Below are 16,688 nucleotides of genomic sequence, written 5' to 3' on the forward strand. Positions count from 1 at the left end.
TTGTAACAGCACTTTGTATACAAAGACATGTACATTGTGCAAACTCTGTTTATTCGTTAGCTTTACAGCCCATTTACGAAGGGGGCCAACTAATGAGCCTTTTACTTTCAGCATCCGTTCAGCCAAGTTGATTGGTGTCATCGAGATTTAAAACAGCCTTCAGAAGGATACAAACTCAACAAGCCCAGTCATTCTGAGAATATGTAAACAAAGCCTTGTGGACAAAGATGGGTTTCAAACACACAGGTCCAGAACACAATGGACTATCAATACTTCACTTTGACATATCTGTGACCACATCAACTGTTTGGGGATATAAGTTCAGTTCAAGGACAAACTCGTTTTCAACATAGAAATTCTCATGCAGAGGTTAGAGGATTACCTACCCATCACCTTAACATCCTGGTCAGGGTTGAAGGACTGAGTTGAATTCAAGAGTAGAAGATTTACAATTTAGTCTAGGGCACCTGAAAACAGGTTTTGCCAATTAGCATGGGATTGAACCTTAAAACAGCAGTGGAATGCTATTATTCTGCTCTGGTATGTCATTGTTTCAGCATTGTTGGTTTCTTATTTTCAGTAGACCCTGATCAATTGAGTATATTGAGCTTGAAGAAATCGCTAGCCACCGACTCAAACTCTCCTCCACGATTGTCCTTGTAACAGCACTTTGTATACAAAGACATGTACATTGTGCAAACTCTATTTATTCGTTAGCTTTACAGCCCATTTAAGAAGGGGGCCAACTAATGATCCTTTTACTTTCAGTATCCGTTCAGACAAGTTGATAGGTGTCATCGAGATTTAAAACAGCCTTCAGAAGCATAAAAACTCAACAAGCCCAGTCATTCTGAGAATATGTAAACAAAGCCTTGTGGACAAAGATGGGTTTCAAAGACACACAGGTCCCGAACACAATGGACTATCCATACTTCACTTTAACATATCTGTGACCACATCAACTGTTTGGGGATAGAAGTTCAGTTCAATGACAAACTCATGTTCACAATTGAAATTCTCATGCAGATGTTAGAGGTTTACCTACCCATCTCCTTAACATCCAGGTCAGGGTTGAAGGACTGAGTTGAATTCAAGAGTAGAAGATTTACAATTTGGTCTAGGGCACCTGAAAACAGCAGTTAAATGCTATTACACTGCACTGGTATGTCATTGTTTCAGCACTGTTGATTCCTTATTTTCAGTAGACCCTGATCATTCCAGCCAAAAGCATTCAGACCCATCTCAAACAATAAGACTATGCCTTTAACCATCTAGAGTACACACATCTGACTAGAGCTTGTTTTAGCATCAACGACGAAGGTGGGATTCGAACCCACGCGTGCACAGCACAATGGATTAGCAGTCCATCGCCTTAACCTCTCGGCCACCTCGTCACATCTTACTTTTTCTAACTGCAAATTAAAAGATGAAAACAAATTCAGTATGCCTTGTAACAGCACTTTGTATACAAAGACATGTACATTGTGCAAACTCTGTTTATTCGTTAGCTTTACAGCCCATTTACGAAGGGGGCCAACTAATGAGCCTTTTACTTTCAGCATCCGTTCAGCCAAGTTGATTGGTGTCATCGAGATTTAAAACAGCCTTCAGAAGGATACAAACTCAACAAGCCCAGTCATTCTGAGAATATGTAAACAAAGCCTTGTGGACAAAGATGGGTTTCAAACACACAGGTCCAGAACACAATGGACTATCAATACTTCACTTTGACATATCTGTGACCACATCAACTGTTTGGGGATATAAGTTCAGTTCAAGGACAAACTCGTTTTCAACATAGAAATTCTCATGCAGAGGTTAGAGGATTACCTACCCATCACCTTAACATCCTGGTCAGGGTTGAAGGACTGAGTTGAATTCAAGAGTAGAAGATTTACAATTTAGTCTAGGGCACCTGAAAACAGGTTTTGCCAATTAGCATGGGATTGAACCTTAAAACAGCAGTGGAATGCTATTATTCTACTCTGGTATGTCATTGTTTCAGTATTGTTGATTTCTTCTTTTCAGTAGACCCTGATCAATTGAGCATATTGAGCTTGAAGAAATCGCTAGCCACCGACTCAAACTCTCTTCCACGATTGTCGTTGTAACAGCACTTTGTATACAAAGACATGTACAATGTGCAAACTCTGTTTATTCGTTAGCTTTACAGCCCATTTAAGAAGGGGGCCAGCTAATGATCCTTTTACTTTCACCATCCGTTCAGACAAGTTGATTGGTGTCATCGAGATTAAAAACAGCCTTCAGAAGGATAAAACTCAACAATCCCAGTCATTCTGAGAATATGTAAACAAAGCTTTGGGGACAAAGATGGGTTTCAAAGACACACAGGTCCCGAACACAATGGACTATCCATACTTCACTTTAACATATCTCTGACCACATCAACGGTTTGGGGATAGAAGTTCAGTTCAAGGACAAACTCATGTTCACAATAGAAATTCTCATGCAGATGTTAGAGGTTTACCTACCAATCTCCCTAACATCCAGGTCAGGGTTGAAGGACTGAGTTGAATTCAAGAGTAGAAGATTAACAATTTGGTCTATGGCTCCTGAAAACAGCAGTTAAATGCTATTACACTGCACTGGTATGTCATTGTTTCAGCACTGTTGTTTCCTTATTTTCAGTAGACCCTGATCATTCCAGCCAAAAGCATTCAGACCCATCTCAAACAATAAGACTATGCCTTTAACCATCTAGAGTACACACATCTGACTAGAGCTTGTTTTAGCATCAACGACGAAGGTGGGATTCCAACCCACGCGTGCACAGCACAATGGATTAGCAGTCCATCGCCTTAACCTCTCGGCCACCTCGTCACATCTTACTTTTTCTAACTGCAAATTAAAAGATGAAAACAAATTCAGTATGCCTTGTAACAGCACTTTGTATACAAAGACATGTACATTGTGCAAACTCTGTTTATTCGTTAGCTTTACAGCCCATTTACGAAGGGGGCCAACTAATGAGCCTTTTACTTTCAGCATCCGTTCAGCCAAGTTGATTGGTGTCATCGAGATTTAAAACAGCCTTCAGAAGGATACAAACTCAACAAGCCCAGTCATTCTGAGAATATGTAAACAAAGCCTTGTGGACAAAGATGGGTTTCAAACACACAGGTCCAGAACACAATGGACTATCAATACTTCACTTTGACATATCTGTGACCACATCAACTGTTTGGGGATATAAGTTCAGTTCAAGGACAAACTCGTTTTCAACATAGAAATTCTCATGCAGAGGTTAGAGGATTACCTACCCATCACCTTAACATCCTGGTCAGGGTTGAAGGACTGAGTTGAATTCAAGAGTAGAAGATTTACAATTTAGTCTAGGGCACCTGAAAACAGGTTTTGCCAATTAGCATGGGATTGAACCTTAAAACAGCAGTGGAATGCTATTATTCTGCTCTGGTATGTCATTGTTTCAGCATTGTTGGTTTCTTATTTTCAGTAGACCCTGATCAATTGAGTATATTGAGCTTGAAGAAATCGCTAGCCACCGACTCAAACTCTCCTCCACGATTGTCCTTGTAACAGCACTTTGTATACAAAGACATGTACATTGTGCAAACTCTATTTATTCGTTAGCTTTACAGCCCATTTAAGAAGGGGGCCAACTAATGATCCTTTTACTTTCAGTATCCGTTCAGACAAGTTGATAGGTTTCATCGAGATTTAAAACAGCCTTCAGAAGGATACAAACTCAACAATCCCAGTCATTCTGAGAATATGTAAACAAAGCTTTGGGGACAAAGATGGGTTTCAAAGACACACAGGTCCCGAACACAATGGACTATCCATACTTCACTTTAACATATCTCTGACCACATCAACGGTTTGGGGATAGAAGTTCAGTTCAAGGACAAACTCATGTTCACAATAGAAATTCTCATGCAGATGTTAGAGGTTTACCTACCAATCTCCCTAACATCCAGGTCAGGGTTGAAGGACTGAGTTGAATTCAAGAGTAGAAGATTAACAATTTGGTCTATGGCTCCTGAAAACAGCAGTTAAATGCTATTACACTGCACTGGTATGTCATTGTTTCAGCACTGTTGTTTCCTTATTTTCAGTAGACCCTGATCATTCCAGCCAAAAGCATTCAGACCCATCTCAAACAATAAGACTATGCCTTTAACCATCTAGAGTACACACATCTGACTAGAGCTTGTTTTAGCATCAACGACGAAGGTGGGATTCGAACCCACGCGTGCACAGCACAATGGATTAGCAGTCCATCGCCTTAACCTCTCGGCCACCTCGTCACATCTTACTTTTTCTAACTGCAAATTAAAAGATGAAAACAAATTCAGTATGCCTTGTAACAGCACTTTGTATACAAAGACATGTACATTGTGCAAACTCTGTTTATTCGTTAGCTTTACAGCCCATTTACGAAGGGGGCCAACTAATGAGCCTTTTACTTTCAGCATCCGTTCAGCCAAGTTGATTGGTGTCATCGAGATTTAAAACAGCCTTCAGAAGGATACAAACTCAACAAGCCCAGTCATTCTGAGAATATGTAAACAAAGCCTTGTGGACAAAGATGGGTTTCAAACACACAGGTCCAGAACACAATGGACTATCAATACTTCACTTTGACATATCTGTGACCACATCAACTGTTTGGGGATATAAGTTCAGTTCAAGGACAAACTCGTTTTCAACATAGAAATTCTCATGCAGAGGTTAGAGGATTACCTACCCATCACCTTAACATCCTGGTCAGGGTTGAAGGACTGAGTTGAATTCAAGAGTAGAAGATTTACAATTTAGTCTAGGGCACCTGAAAACAGGTTTTGCCAATTAGCATGGGATTGAACCTTAAAACAGCAGTGGAATGCTATTATTCTACTCTGGTATGTCATTGTTTCAGTATTGTTGATTTCTTCTTTTCAGTAGACCCTGATCAATTGAGCATATTGAGCTTGAAGAAATCGCTAGCCACCGACTCAAACTCTCTTCCACGATTGTCCTTGTAACAGCACTTTGTATACAAAGACATGTACAATGTGCAAACTCTGTTTATTCGTTAGCTTTACAGCCCATTTAAGAAGGGGGCCAACTAATGATCCTTTTACTTTCAGTATCCGTTCAGACAAGTTGATAGGTGTCATCGAGATTTAAAACAGCCTTCAGAAGCATAAAAACTCAACAAGCCCAGTCATTCTGAGAATATGTAAACAAAGCCTTGTGGACAAAGATGGGTTTCAAAGACACACAGGTCCCGAACACAATGGACTATCCATACTTCACTTTAACATATCTCTGACCACATCAACGGTTTGGGGATAGAAGTTCAGTTCAAGGACAAACTCATGTTCACAATAGAAATTCTCATGCAGATGTTAGAGGTTTACCTACCAATCTCCCTAACATCCAGGTCAGGGTTGAAGGACTGAGTTGAATTCAAGAGTAGAAGATTAACAATTTGGTCTATGGCTCCTGAAAACAGCAGTTAAATGCTATTACACTGCACTGGTATGTCATTGTTTCAGCACTGTTGTTTCCTTATTTTCAATAGACCCTGATCATTCCAGCCAAAAGCATTCAGACCCATCTCAAACAATAAGACTATGCCTTTAACCATCTAGAGTACACACATCTGACTAGAGCTTGTTTTAGCATCAACGACAAAGGTGGGATTCCAACCCACGCGTGCACAGCACAATGGATTAGCAGTCCATCGCCTTAACCTCTCGGCCACCTCGTCACATCTTACTTTTTCTAACTGCAAATTAAAAGATGAAAACAAATTCAGTATGCCTTGTAACAGCACTTTGTATACAAAGACATGTACATTGTGCAAACTCTGTTTATTCGTTAGCTTTACAGCCCATTTACGAAGGGGGCCAACTAATGAGCCTTTTACTTTCAGCATCCGTTCAGCCAAGTTGATTGGTGTCATCGAGATTTAAAACAGCCTTCAGAAGGATACAAACTCAACAAGCCCAGTCATTCTGAGAATATGTAAACAAAGCCTTGTGGACAAAGATGGGTTTCAAACACACAGGTCCAGAACACAATGGACTATCAATACTTCACTTTGACATATCTGTGACCACATCAACTGTTTGGGGATATAAGTTCAGTTCAAGGACAAACTCGTTTTCAACATAGAAATTCTCATGCAGAGGTTAGAGGATTACCTACCCATCACCTTAACATCCTGGTCAGGGTTGAAGGACTGAGTTGAATTCAAGAGTAGAAGATTTACAATTTAGTCTAGGGCACCTGAAAACAGGTTTTGCCAATTAGCATGGGATTGAACCTTAAAACAGCAGTGGAATGCTATTATTCTGCTCTGGTATGTCATTGTTTCAGCATTGTTGGTTTCTTATTTTCAGTAGACCCTGATCAATTGAGTATATTGAGCTTGAAGAAATCGCTAGCCACCGACTCAAACTCTCCTCCACGATTGTCCTTGTAACAGCACTTTGTATACAAAGACATGTACATTGTGCAAACTCTATTTATTCGTTAGCTTTACAGCCCATTTAAGAAGGGGGCCAACTAATGATCCTTTTACTTTCAGTATCCGTTCAGACAAGTTGATAGGTGTCATCGAGATTTAAAACAGCCTTCAGAAGCATAAAAACTCAACAAGCCCAGTCATTCTGAGAATATGTAAACAAAGCCTTGTGGACAAAGATGGGTTTCAAAGACACACAGGTCCCGAACACAATGGACTATCCATACTTCACTTTAACATATCTGTGACCACATCAACTGTTTGGGGATAGAAGTTCAGTTCAATGACAAACTCATGTTCACAATTGAAATTCTCATGCAGATGTTAGAGGTTTACCTACCCATCTCCTTAACATCCAGGTCAGGGTTGAAGGACTGAGTTGAATTCAAGAGTAGAAGATTTACAATTTGGTCTAGGGCACCTGAAAACAGCAGTTAAATGCTATTACACTGCACTGGTATGTCATTGTTTCAGCACTGTTGATTCCTTATTTTCAGTAGACCCTGATCATTCCAGCCAAAAGCATTCAGACCCATCTCAAACAATAAGACTATGCCTTTAACCATCTAGAGTACACACATCTGACTAGAGCTTGTTTTAGCATCAACGACAAAGGTGGGATTCGAACCCACGCGTGCACAGCACAATGGATTAGCAGTCCATCGCCTTAACCTCTCGGCCACCTCGTCACATCTTACTTTTTCTAACTGCAAATTAAAAGATGAAAACAAATTCAGTATGCCTTGTAACAGCACTTTGTATACAAAGACATGTACATTGTGCAAACTCTGTTTATTCGTTAGCTTTACAGCCCATTTACGAAGGGGGCCAACTAATGAGCCTTTTACTTTCAGCATCCGTTCAGCCAAGTTGATTGGTGTCATCGAGATTTAAAACAGCCTTCAGAAGGATACAAACTCAACAAGCCCAGTCATTCTGAGAATATGTAAACAAAGCCTTGTGGACAAAGATGGGTTTCAAACACACAGGTCCAGAACACAATGGACTATCAATACTTCACTTTGACATATCTGTGACCACATCAACTGTTTGGGGATATAAGTTCAGTTCAAGGACAAACTCGTTTTCAACATAGAAATTCTCATGCAGAGGTTAGAGGATTACCTACCCATCACCTTAACATCCTGGTCAGGGTTGAAGGACTGAGTTGAATTCAAGAGTAGAAGATTTACAATTTAGTCTAGGGCACCTGAAAACAGGTTTTGCCAATTAGCATGGGATTGAACCTTAAAACAGCAGTGGAATGCTATTATTCTACTCTGGTATGTCATTGTTTCAGTATTGTTGATTTCTTCTTTTCAGTAGACCCTGATCAATTGAGCATATTGAGCTTGAAGAAATCGCTAGCCACCGACTCAAACTCTCTTCCACGATTGTCGTTGTAACAGCACTTTGTATACAAAGACATGTACAATGTGCAAACTCTGTTTATTCGTTAGCTTTACAGCCCATTTAAGAAGGGGGCCAGCTAATGATCCTTTTACTTTCACCATCCGTTCAGACAAGTTGATTGGTGTCATCGAGATTAAAAACAGCCTTCAGAAGGATAAAACTCAACAATCCCAGTCATTCTGAGAATATGTAAACAAAGCTTTGGGGACAAAGATGGGTTTCAAAGACACACAGGTCCCGAACACAATGGACTATCCATACTTCACTTTAACATATCTCTGACCACATCAACGGTTTGGGGATAGAAGTTCAGTTCAAGGACAAACTCATGTTCACAATAGAAATTCTCATGCAGATGTTAGAGGTTTACCTACCAATCTCCCTAACATCCAGGTCAGGGTTGAAGGACTGAGTTGAATTCAAGAGTAGAAGATTAACAATTTGGTCTATGGCTCCTGAAAACAGCAGTTAAATGCTATTACACTGCACTGGTATGTCATTGTTTCAGCACTGTTGTTTCCTTATTTTCAGTAGACCCTGATCATTCCAGCCAAAAGCATTCAGACCCATCTCAAACAATAAGACTATGCCTTTAACCATCTAGAGTACACACATCTGACTAGAGCTTGTTTTAGCATCAACGACGAAGGTGGGATTCCAACCCACGCGTGCACAGCACAATGGATTAGCAGTCCATCGCCTTAACCTCTCGGCCACCTCGTCACATCTTACTTTTTCTAACTGCAAATTAAAAGATGAAAACAAATTCAGTATGCCTTGTAACAGCACTTTGTATACAAAGACATGTACATTGTGCAAACTCTGTTTATTCGTTAGCTTTACAGCCCATTTACGAAGGGGGCCAACTAATGAGCCTTTTACTTTCAGCATCCGTTCAGCCAAGTTGATTGGTGTCATCGAGATTTAAAACAGCCTTCAGAAGGATACAAACTCAACAAGCCCAGTCATTCTGAGAATATGTAAACAAAGCCTTGTGGACAAAGATGGGTTTCAAACACACAGGTCCAGAACACAATGGACTATCAATACTTCACTTTGACATATCTGTGACCACATCAACTGTTTGGGGATATAAGTTCAGTTCAAGGACAAACTCGTTTTCAACATAGAAATTCTCATGCAGAGGTTAGAGGATTACCTACCCATCACCTTAACATCCTGGTCAGGGTTGAAGGACTGAGTTGAATTCAAGAGTAGAAGATTTACAATTTAGTCTAGGGCACCTGAAAACAGGTTTTGCCAATTAGCATGGGAATGAACCTTAAAACAGCAGTGGAATGCTATTATTCTGCTCTGGTATGTCATTGTTTCAGCCCTGTTGATTCCTTATTTTCAGTAGACCCTGATCAATTTAGCATATTGAGCTTGAAGAAATCGCTAGCCACCGACTCAAACTCTCTTCCACGATTGTCGTTGTAACAGCACTTTGTATACAAAGACATGTACAATGTGCAAACTCTGTTTATTCGTTAGCTTTACAGCCCATTTAAGAAGGGGGCCAACTAATGATCCTTTTACTTTCACCATCCGTTCAGACAAGTTGATTGGTGTCATCGAGATTTAAAACAGCCTTCAGAAGGATACAAACTCAACAATCCCAGTCATTCTGAGAATATGTAAACAAAGCTTTGGGGACAAAGATGGGTTTCAAAGACACACAGGTCCCGAACACAATGGACTATCCATACTTCACTTTAACATATCTCTGACCACATCAACGGTTTGGGGATAGAAGTTCAGTTCAAGGACAAACTCATGTTCATAATAGAAATTCTCATGCAGATGTTAGAGGTTTACCTACCCATGTCCTTAACATCCAGGTCAGGGTTGAAGGACTGAGTTGAATTCAAGAGTAGAAGATTAACAATTTGGTCTAGGGCTCCTGAAAACAGCAGTTAAATGCTATTACACTGCACTGGTATGTCATTGTTTCAGCACTGTTGATTCCTTATTTTCAGTAGACCCTGATCATTCCAGCCAAAAGCATTCAGACCCATCTCAAACAATAAGACTATGCTTTTAACCATCTAGAGTACACACATCTGACTAGAGCTTGTTTTAGCATCAACAACGAAGGTGGGATTCGAACCCACGCGTGCACAGCACAATGGAGTAGCAGTCCATCGCCTTAACCTCTCGGCCACCTCGTCACATCTTACTTTTTCTAACTGCAAATTAAAAGATGAAAACAATTTCAGTATGCCTTGTAACAGCACTTTGTATACAAAGACATGTACATTGTGCAAACTCTGTTTATTCGTTAGCTTTACAGCCCATTTACGAAGGGGGCCAACTAATGAGCCTTTTACTTTCAGCATCCGTTCAGCCAAGTTGATTGGTGTCATCGAGATTTAAAACAGCCTTCAGAAGGATACAAACTCAACAAGCCCAGTCATTCTGAGAATATGTAAACAAAGCCTTGTGGACAAAGATGGGTTTCAAACACACAGGTCCAGAACACAATGGACTATCAATACTTCACTTTGACATATCTGTGACCACATCAACTGTTTGGGGATATAAGTTCAGTTCAAGGACAAACTCGTTTTCAACATAGAAATTCTCATGCAGAGGTTAGAGGATTACCTACCCATCACCTTAACATCCTGGTCAGGGTTGAAGGACTGAGTTGAATTCAAGAGTAGAAGATTTACAATTTAGTCTAGGGCACCTGAAAACAGGTTTTGCCAATTAGCATGGGATTGAACCTTAAAACAGCAGTGGAATGCTATTATTCTGCTCTGGTATGTCATTGTTTCAGCATTGTTGGTTTCTTATTTTCAGTAGACCCTGATCAATTGAGTATATTGAGCTTGAAGAAATCGCTAGCCACCGACTCAAACTCTCCTCCACGATTGTCCTTGTAACAGCACTTTGTATACAAAGACATGTACATTGTGCAAACTCTATTTATTCGTTAGCTTTACAGCCCATTTAAGAAGGGGGCCAACTAATGATCCTTTTACTTTCAGTATCCGTTCAGACAAGTTGATAGGTGTCATCGAGATTTAAAACAGCCTTCAGAAGCATAAAAACTCAACAAGCCCAGTCATTCTGAGAATATGTAAACAAAGCCTTGTGGACAAAGATGGGTTTCAAAGACACACAGGTCCCGAACACAATGGACTATCCATACTTCACTTTAACATATCTGTGACCACATCAACTGTTTGGGGATAGAAGTTCAGTTCAATGACAAACTCATGTTCACAATTGAAATTCTCATGCAGATGTTAGAGGTTTACCTACCCATCTCCTTAACATCCAGGTCAGGGTTGAAGGACTGAGTTGAATTCAAGAGTAGAAGATTTACAATTTGGTCTAGGGCACCTGAAAACAGCAGTTAAATGCTATTACACTGCACTGGTATGTCATTGTTTCAGCACTGTTGATTCCTTATTTTCAGTAGACCCTGATCATTCCAGCCAAAAGCATTCAGACCCATCTCAAACAATAAGACAATGCCTTTAACCATCTAGAGTACACACATCTGACTAGAGCTTGTTTTAGCATCAACGACGAAGGTGGGATTCTAACCCACGCGTGCACAGCACAATGGATTAGCAGTCCATCGCCTTAACCTCTCGGCCACCTCGTCACATCTTACTTTTTCTAACTGCAAATTAAAAGATGAAAACAAATTCAGTATGCCTTGTAACAGCACTTTGTATACAAAGACATGTACATTGTGCAAACTCTGTTTATTCGTTAGCTTTACAGCCCATTTACGAAGGGGGCCAACTAATGAGCCTTTTACTTTCAGCATCCGTTCAGCCAAGTTGATTGGTGTCATCGAGATTTAAAACAGCCTTCAGAAGGATACAAACTCAACAAGCCCAGTCATTCTGAGAATATGTAAACAAAGCCTTGTGGACAAAGATGGGTTTCAAACACACAGGTCCAGAACACAATGGACTATCAATACTTCACTTTGACATATCTGTGACCACATCAACTGTTTGGGGATATAAGTTCAGTTCAAGGACAAACTCGTTTTCAACATAGAAATTCTCATGCAGAGGTTAGAGGATTACCTACCCATCACCTTAACATCCTGGTCAGGGTTGAAGGACTGAGTTGAATTCAAGAGTAGAAGATTTACAATTTAGTCTAGGGCACCTGAAAACAGGTTTTGCCAATTAGCATGGGATTGAACCTTAAAACAGCAGTGGAATGCTATTATTCTACTCTGGTATGTCATTGTTTCAGTATTGTTGATTTCTTCTTTTCAGTAGACCCTGATCAATTGAGCATATTGAGCTTGAAGAAATCGCTAGCCACCGACTCAACCTCTCTTCCACGATTGTCGTTGTAACAGCACTTTGTATACAAAGACATGTACAATGTGCAAACTCTGTTTATTCGTTAGCTTTACAGCCCATTTAAGAAGGGGGCCAGCTAATGATCCTTTTACTTTCACCATCCGTTCAGACAAGTTGATTGGTGTCATCGAGATTAAAAACAGCCTTCAGAAGGATACAAACTCAACAATCCCAGTCATTCTGAGAATATGTAAACAAAGCTTTGGGGACAAAGATGGGTTTCAAAGACACACAGGTCCCGAACACAATGGACTATCCATACTTCACTTTAACATATCTCTGACCACATCAACGGTTTGGGGATAGAAGTTCAGTTCAAGGACAAACTCATGTTCACAATAGAAATTCTCATGCAGATGTTAGAGGTTTACCTACCAATCTCCCTAACATCCAGGTCAGGGTTGAAGGACTGAGTTGAATTCAAGAGTAGAAGATTAACAATTTGGTCTATGGCTCCTGAAAACAGCAGTTAAATGCTATTACACTGCACTGGTATGTCATTGTTTCAGCACTGTTGTTTCCTTATTTTCAGTAGACCCTGATCATTCCAGCCAAAAGCATTCAGACCCATCTCAAACAATAAGACTATGCCTTTAACCATCTAGAGTACACACATCTGACTAGAGCTTGTTTTAGCATCAACGACAAAGGTGGGATTCGAACCCACACGTGCACAGCACAATGGATTAGCAGTCCATCACCTTAACCTCTCGGCCACCTCGTCACAGCTTACTTTTTCTAACTGCAAATTAAAAGATGAAAACAAATTCAGTATGCCTTGTAACAGCACTTTGTATACAAAGACATGTACATTGTGCAAACTCTGTTTATTCGTCAGCTTTACAGCCCATTTACGAAGGGGGCCAACTAATGAGCCTTTTACTTTCAGCATCCGTTCAGCCAAGTTGATTGGTGTCATCGAGATTTAAAACAGCCTTCAGAAGGATACAAACTCAACAAGCCCAGTCATTCTGAGAATATGTAAACAAAGCCTTGTGGACAAAGATGGGTTTCAAACACACAGGTCCAGAACACAATGGACTATCAATACTTCACTTTGACATATCTGTGACCACATCAACTGTTTGGGGATAGAAGTTCAGTTCAAGGACAAACTCGTTTTCAACATAGAAATTCTCATGCAGAGGTTAGAGGATTACCTACCCATCACCTTAACATCCTGGTCAGGGTTGAAGGACTGAGTTGAATTCAAGAGTAGAAGATTTACAATTTAGTCTAGGGCACCTGAAAACAGGTTTTGCCAATTAGCATGGGATTGAACCTTAAAACAGCAGTGGAATGCTATTATTCTGCTCTGGTATGTCATTGTTTCAGCATTGTTGGTTTCTTATTTTCAGTAGACCCTGATCAATTGAGTATATTGAGCTTGAAGAAATCGCTAGCCACCGACTCAAACTCTCCTCCACGATTGTCCTTGTAACAGCACTTTGTATACAAAGACATGTACATTGTGCAAACTCTATTTATTCGTTAGCTTTACAGCCCATTTAAGAAGGGGGCCAACTAATGATCCTTTTACTTTCAGTATCCGTTCAGACAAGTTGATAGGTTTCATCGAGATTTAAAACAGCCTTCAGAAGGATACAAACTCAACAATCCCAGTCATTCTGAGAATATGTAAACAAAGCTTTGGGGACAAAGATGGGTTTCAAAGACACACAGGTCCCGAACACAATGGACTATCCATACTTCACTTTAACATATCTCTGACCACATCAACGGTTTGGGGATAGAAGTTCAGTTCAAGGACAAACTCATGTTCACAATAGAAATTCTCATGCAGATGTTAGAGGTTTACCTACCAATCTCCCTAACATCCAGGTCAGGGTTGAAGGACTGAGTTGAATTCAAGAGTAGAAGATTAACAATTTGGTCTATGGCTCCTGAAAACAGCAGTTAAATGCTATTACACTGCACTGGTATGTCATTGTTTCAGCACTGTTGTTTCCTTATTTTCAGTAGACCCTGATCATTCCAGCCAAAAGCATTCAGACCCATCTCAAACAATAAGACTATGCCTTTAACCATCTAGAGTACACACATCTGACTAGAGCTTGTTTTAGCATCAACGACGAAGGTGGGATTCGAACCCACGCGTGCACAGCACAATGGATTAGCAGTCCATCGCCTTAACCTCTCGGCCACCTCGTCAAATCTTACTTTTCTAACTGCAAATTAAAAGATGAAAACAAATTCAGTATGCCTTGTAACAGCACTTTGTATACAAAGACATGTACATTGTGCAAACTCTGTTTATTCGTTAGCTTTACAGCCCATTTACGAAGGGGGCCAACTAATGAGCCTTTTACTTTCAGCATCCGTTCAGCCAAGTTGATTGGTGTCATCGAGATTTAAAACAGCCTTCAGAAGGATACAAACTCAACAAGCCCAGTCATTCTGAGAATATGTAAACAAAGCCTTGTGGACAAAGATGGGTTTCAAACACACAGGTCCAGAACACAATGGACTATCAATACTTCACTTTGACATATCTGTGACCACATCAACTGTTTGGGGATATAAGTTCAGTTCAAGGACAAACTCGTTTTCAACATAGAAATTCTCATGCAGAGGTTAGAGGATTACCTACCCATCACCTTAACATCCTGGTCAGGGTTGAAGGACTGAGTTGAATTCAAGAGTAGAAGATTTACAATTTAGTCTAGGGCACCTGAAAACAGGTTTTGCCAATTAGCATGGGATTGAACCTTAAAACAGCAGTGGAATGCTATTATTCTGCTCTGGTATGTCATTGTTTCAGCATTGTTGGTTTCTTATTTTCAGTAGACCCTGATCAATTGAGTATATTGAGCTTGAAGAAATCGCTAGCCACCGACTCAAACTCTCTTCCACGATTGTCGTTGTAACAGCACTTTGTATACAAAGACATGTACAATGTGCAAACTCTGTTTATTCGTTAGCTTTACAGCCCATTTAAGAAGGGGGCCAGCTAATGATCCTTTTACTTTCACCATCCGTTCAGACAAGTTGATAGGTGTCATCGAGATTAAAAACAGCCTTCAGAAGGATACAAACTCAACAATCCCAGTCATTCTGAGAATATGTAAACAAAGCTTTGGGGACAAAGATGGGTTTCAAAGACACACAGGTCCCGAACACAATGGACTATCCATACTTCACTTTAACATATCTCTGACCACATCAACGGTTTGGGGATAGAAGTTCAGTTCAAGGACAAACTCATGTTCACAATAGAAATTCTCATGCAGATGTTAGAGGTTTACCTACCAATCTCCCTAACATCCAGGTCAGGGTTGAAGGACTGAGTTGAATTCAAGAGTAGAAGATTAACAATTTGGTCTATGGCTCCTGAAAACAGCAGTTAAATGCTATTACACTGCACTGGTATGTCATTGTTTCAGCACTGTTGTTTCCTTATTTTCAGTAGACCCTGATCATTCCAGCCAAAAGCATTCAGACCCATCTCAAACAATAAGACTATGCCTTTAACCATCTAGAGTACACACATCTGACTAGAGCTTGTTTTAGCATCAACGACAAAGGTGGGATTCCAACCCATACGTGCACAGCACAATGGATTAGCAGTCCATCACCTTAACCTCTCGGCCACCTCGTCACATCTTACTTTTTCTAACCGCAAATTAAAAGATGAAAACAAATTCAGTATGCCTTGTAACAGCACTTTGTATACAAAGACATGTACATTGTGCAAACTCTGTTTATTCGTTAGCTTTACAGCCCATTTACGAAGGGGGCCAACTAATGAGCCTTTTACTTTCAGCATCCGTTCAGCCAAGTTGATTGGTGTCATCGAGATTTAAAACAGCCTTCAGAAGGATACAAACTCAACAAGCCCAGTCATTCTGAGAATATGTAAACAAAGCCTTGTGGACAAAGATGGGTTTCAAACACACAGGTCCAGAACACAATGGACTATCAATACTTCACTTGGACATATCTGTGACCACATCAACTGTTTGGGGATATAAGTTCAGTTCAAGGACAAACTCGTTTTCAACATTGAAATTCTCATGCAGAGGTTAGAGGATTACCTACCCATCACCTTAACATCCTGGTCAGGGTTGAAGGACTGAGTTGAATTCAAGAGTAGAAGATTTACAATTTAGTCTAGGGCACCTGAAAACAGGTTTTGCCAATTAGCATGGGATTGAACCTTAAAACAGCAGTGGAATGCTATTATTCTGCTCTGGTATGTCATTGTTTCAGCATTGTTGGTTTCTTATTTTCAGTAGACCCTGATCAATTGAGTATATTGAGCTTGAAGAAATCGCTAGCCACCGACTCAAACTCTCCTCCACGATTGTCCTTGTAACAGCACTTTGTATACAAAGACATGTACATTGTGCAAACTCTATTTATTCGTTAGCTTTACAGCCCATTTAAGAAGGGGGCCAACTAATGATCCTTTTACT

The 16,688-nt window shown here is 40.2% G+C and overlaps 11 non-coding genes across 11 annotated transcripts; all 11 read right to left on the reverse strand.

The window, feature by feature from the left end:
- Positions 1 to 1,312: 1,312 nt before the first annotated feature.
- On the reverse strand, positions 1,313 to 1,394 carry trnas-gcu (transfer RNA serine (anticodon GCU)). Its single transcript has one exon. It is a non-coding gene; the product is annotated as a tRNA-Ser (tRNA).
- A 1,365-nt stretch (positions 1,395 to 2,759) lies between these two features.
- Positions 2,760 to 2,841, reverse strand: trnas-gcu (transfer RNA serine (anticodon GCU)). The gene has a single exon. It is a non-coding gene; the product is annotated as a tRNA-Ser (tRNA).
- Positions 2,842 to 4,207: 1,366 nt separating this feature from the next.
- On the reverse strand, positions 4,208 to 4,289 carry trnas-gcu (transfer RNA serine (anticodon GCU)). The gene has a single exon. It is a non-coding gene; the product is annotated as a tRNA-Ser (tRNA).
- Positions 4,290 to 5,655: 1,366 nt separating this feature from the next.
- On the reverse strand, positions 5,656 to 5,737 carry trnas-gcu (transfer RNA serine (anticodon GCU)). Its single transcript has one exon. It is a non-coding gene; the product is annotated as a tRNA-Ser (tRNA).
- A 1,366-nt stretch (positions 5,738 to 7,103) lies between these two features.
- On the reverse strand, positions 7,104 to 7,185 carry trnas-gcu (transfer RNA serine (anticodon GCU)). The gene has a single exon. It is a non-coding gene; the product is annotated as a tRNA-Ser (tRNA).
- A 1,365-nt stretch (positions 7,186 to 8,550) lies between these two features.
- trnas-gcu (transfer RNA serine (anticodon GCU)) lies at positions 8,551 to 8,632 on the reverse strand. The gene has a single exon. It is a non-coding gene; the product is annotated as a tRNA-Ser (tRNA).
- A 1,366-nt stretch (positions 8,633 to 9,998) lies between these two features.
- Positions 9,999 to 10,080, reverse strand: trnas-gcu (transfer RNA serine (anticodon GCU)). The gene has a single exon. It is a non-coding gene; the product is annotated as a tRNA-Ser (tRNA).
- Positions 10,081 to 11,446: 1,366 nt separating this feature from the next.
- On the reverse strand, positions 11,447 to 11,528 carry trnas-gcu (transfer RNA serine (anticodon GCU)). The gene has a single exon. It is a non-coding gene; the product is annotated as a tRNA-Ser (tRNA).
- A 1,366-nt stretch (positions 11,529 to 12,894) lies between these two features.
- Positions 12,895 to 12,976, reverse strand: trnas-gcu (transfer RNA serine (anticodon GCU)). The gene has a single exon. It is a non-coding gene; the product is annotated as a tRNA-Ser (tRNA).
- A 1,366-nt stretch (positions 12,977 to 14,342) lies between these two features.
- On the reverse strand, positions 14,343 to 14,424 carry trnas-gcu (transfer RNA serine (anticodon GCU)). The gene has a single exon. It is a non-coding gene; the product is annotated as a tRNA-Ser (tRNA).
- Positions 14,425 to 15,789: 1,365 nt separating this feature from the next.
- On the reverse strand, positions 15,790 to 15,871 carry trnas-gcu (transfer RNA serine (anticodon GCU)). The gene has a single exon. It is a non-coding gene; the product is annotated as a tRNA-Ser (tRNA).
- Between the last annotated feature and the right edge of the window lie 817 nt (positions 15,872 to 16,688).

The sequence above is a fragment of the Electrophorus electricus genome, chromosome 3, assembly GCF_041902795.1.
Source record: "Electrophorus electricus isolate QZ-2024a chromosome 3, ASM4190279v1, whole genome shotgun sequence".
NCBI classification, from domain to species: Eukaryota; Metazoa; Chordata; class Actinopteri; order Gymnotiformes; family Gymnotidae; genus Electrophorus; species Electrophorus electricus.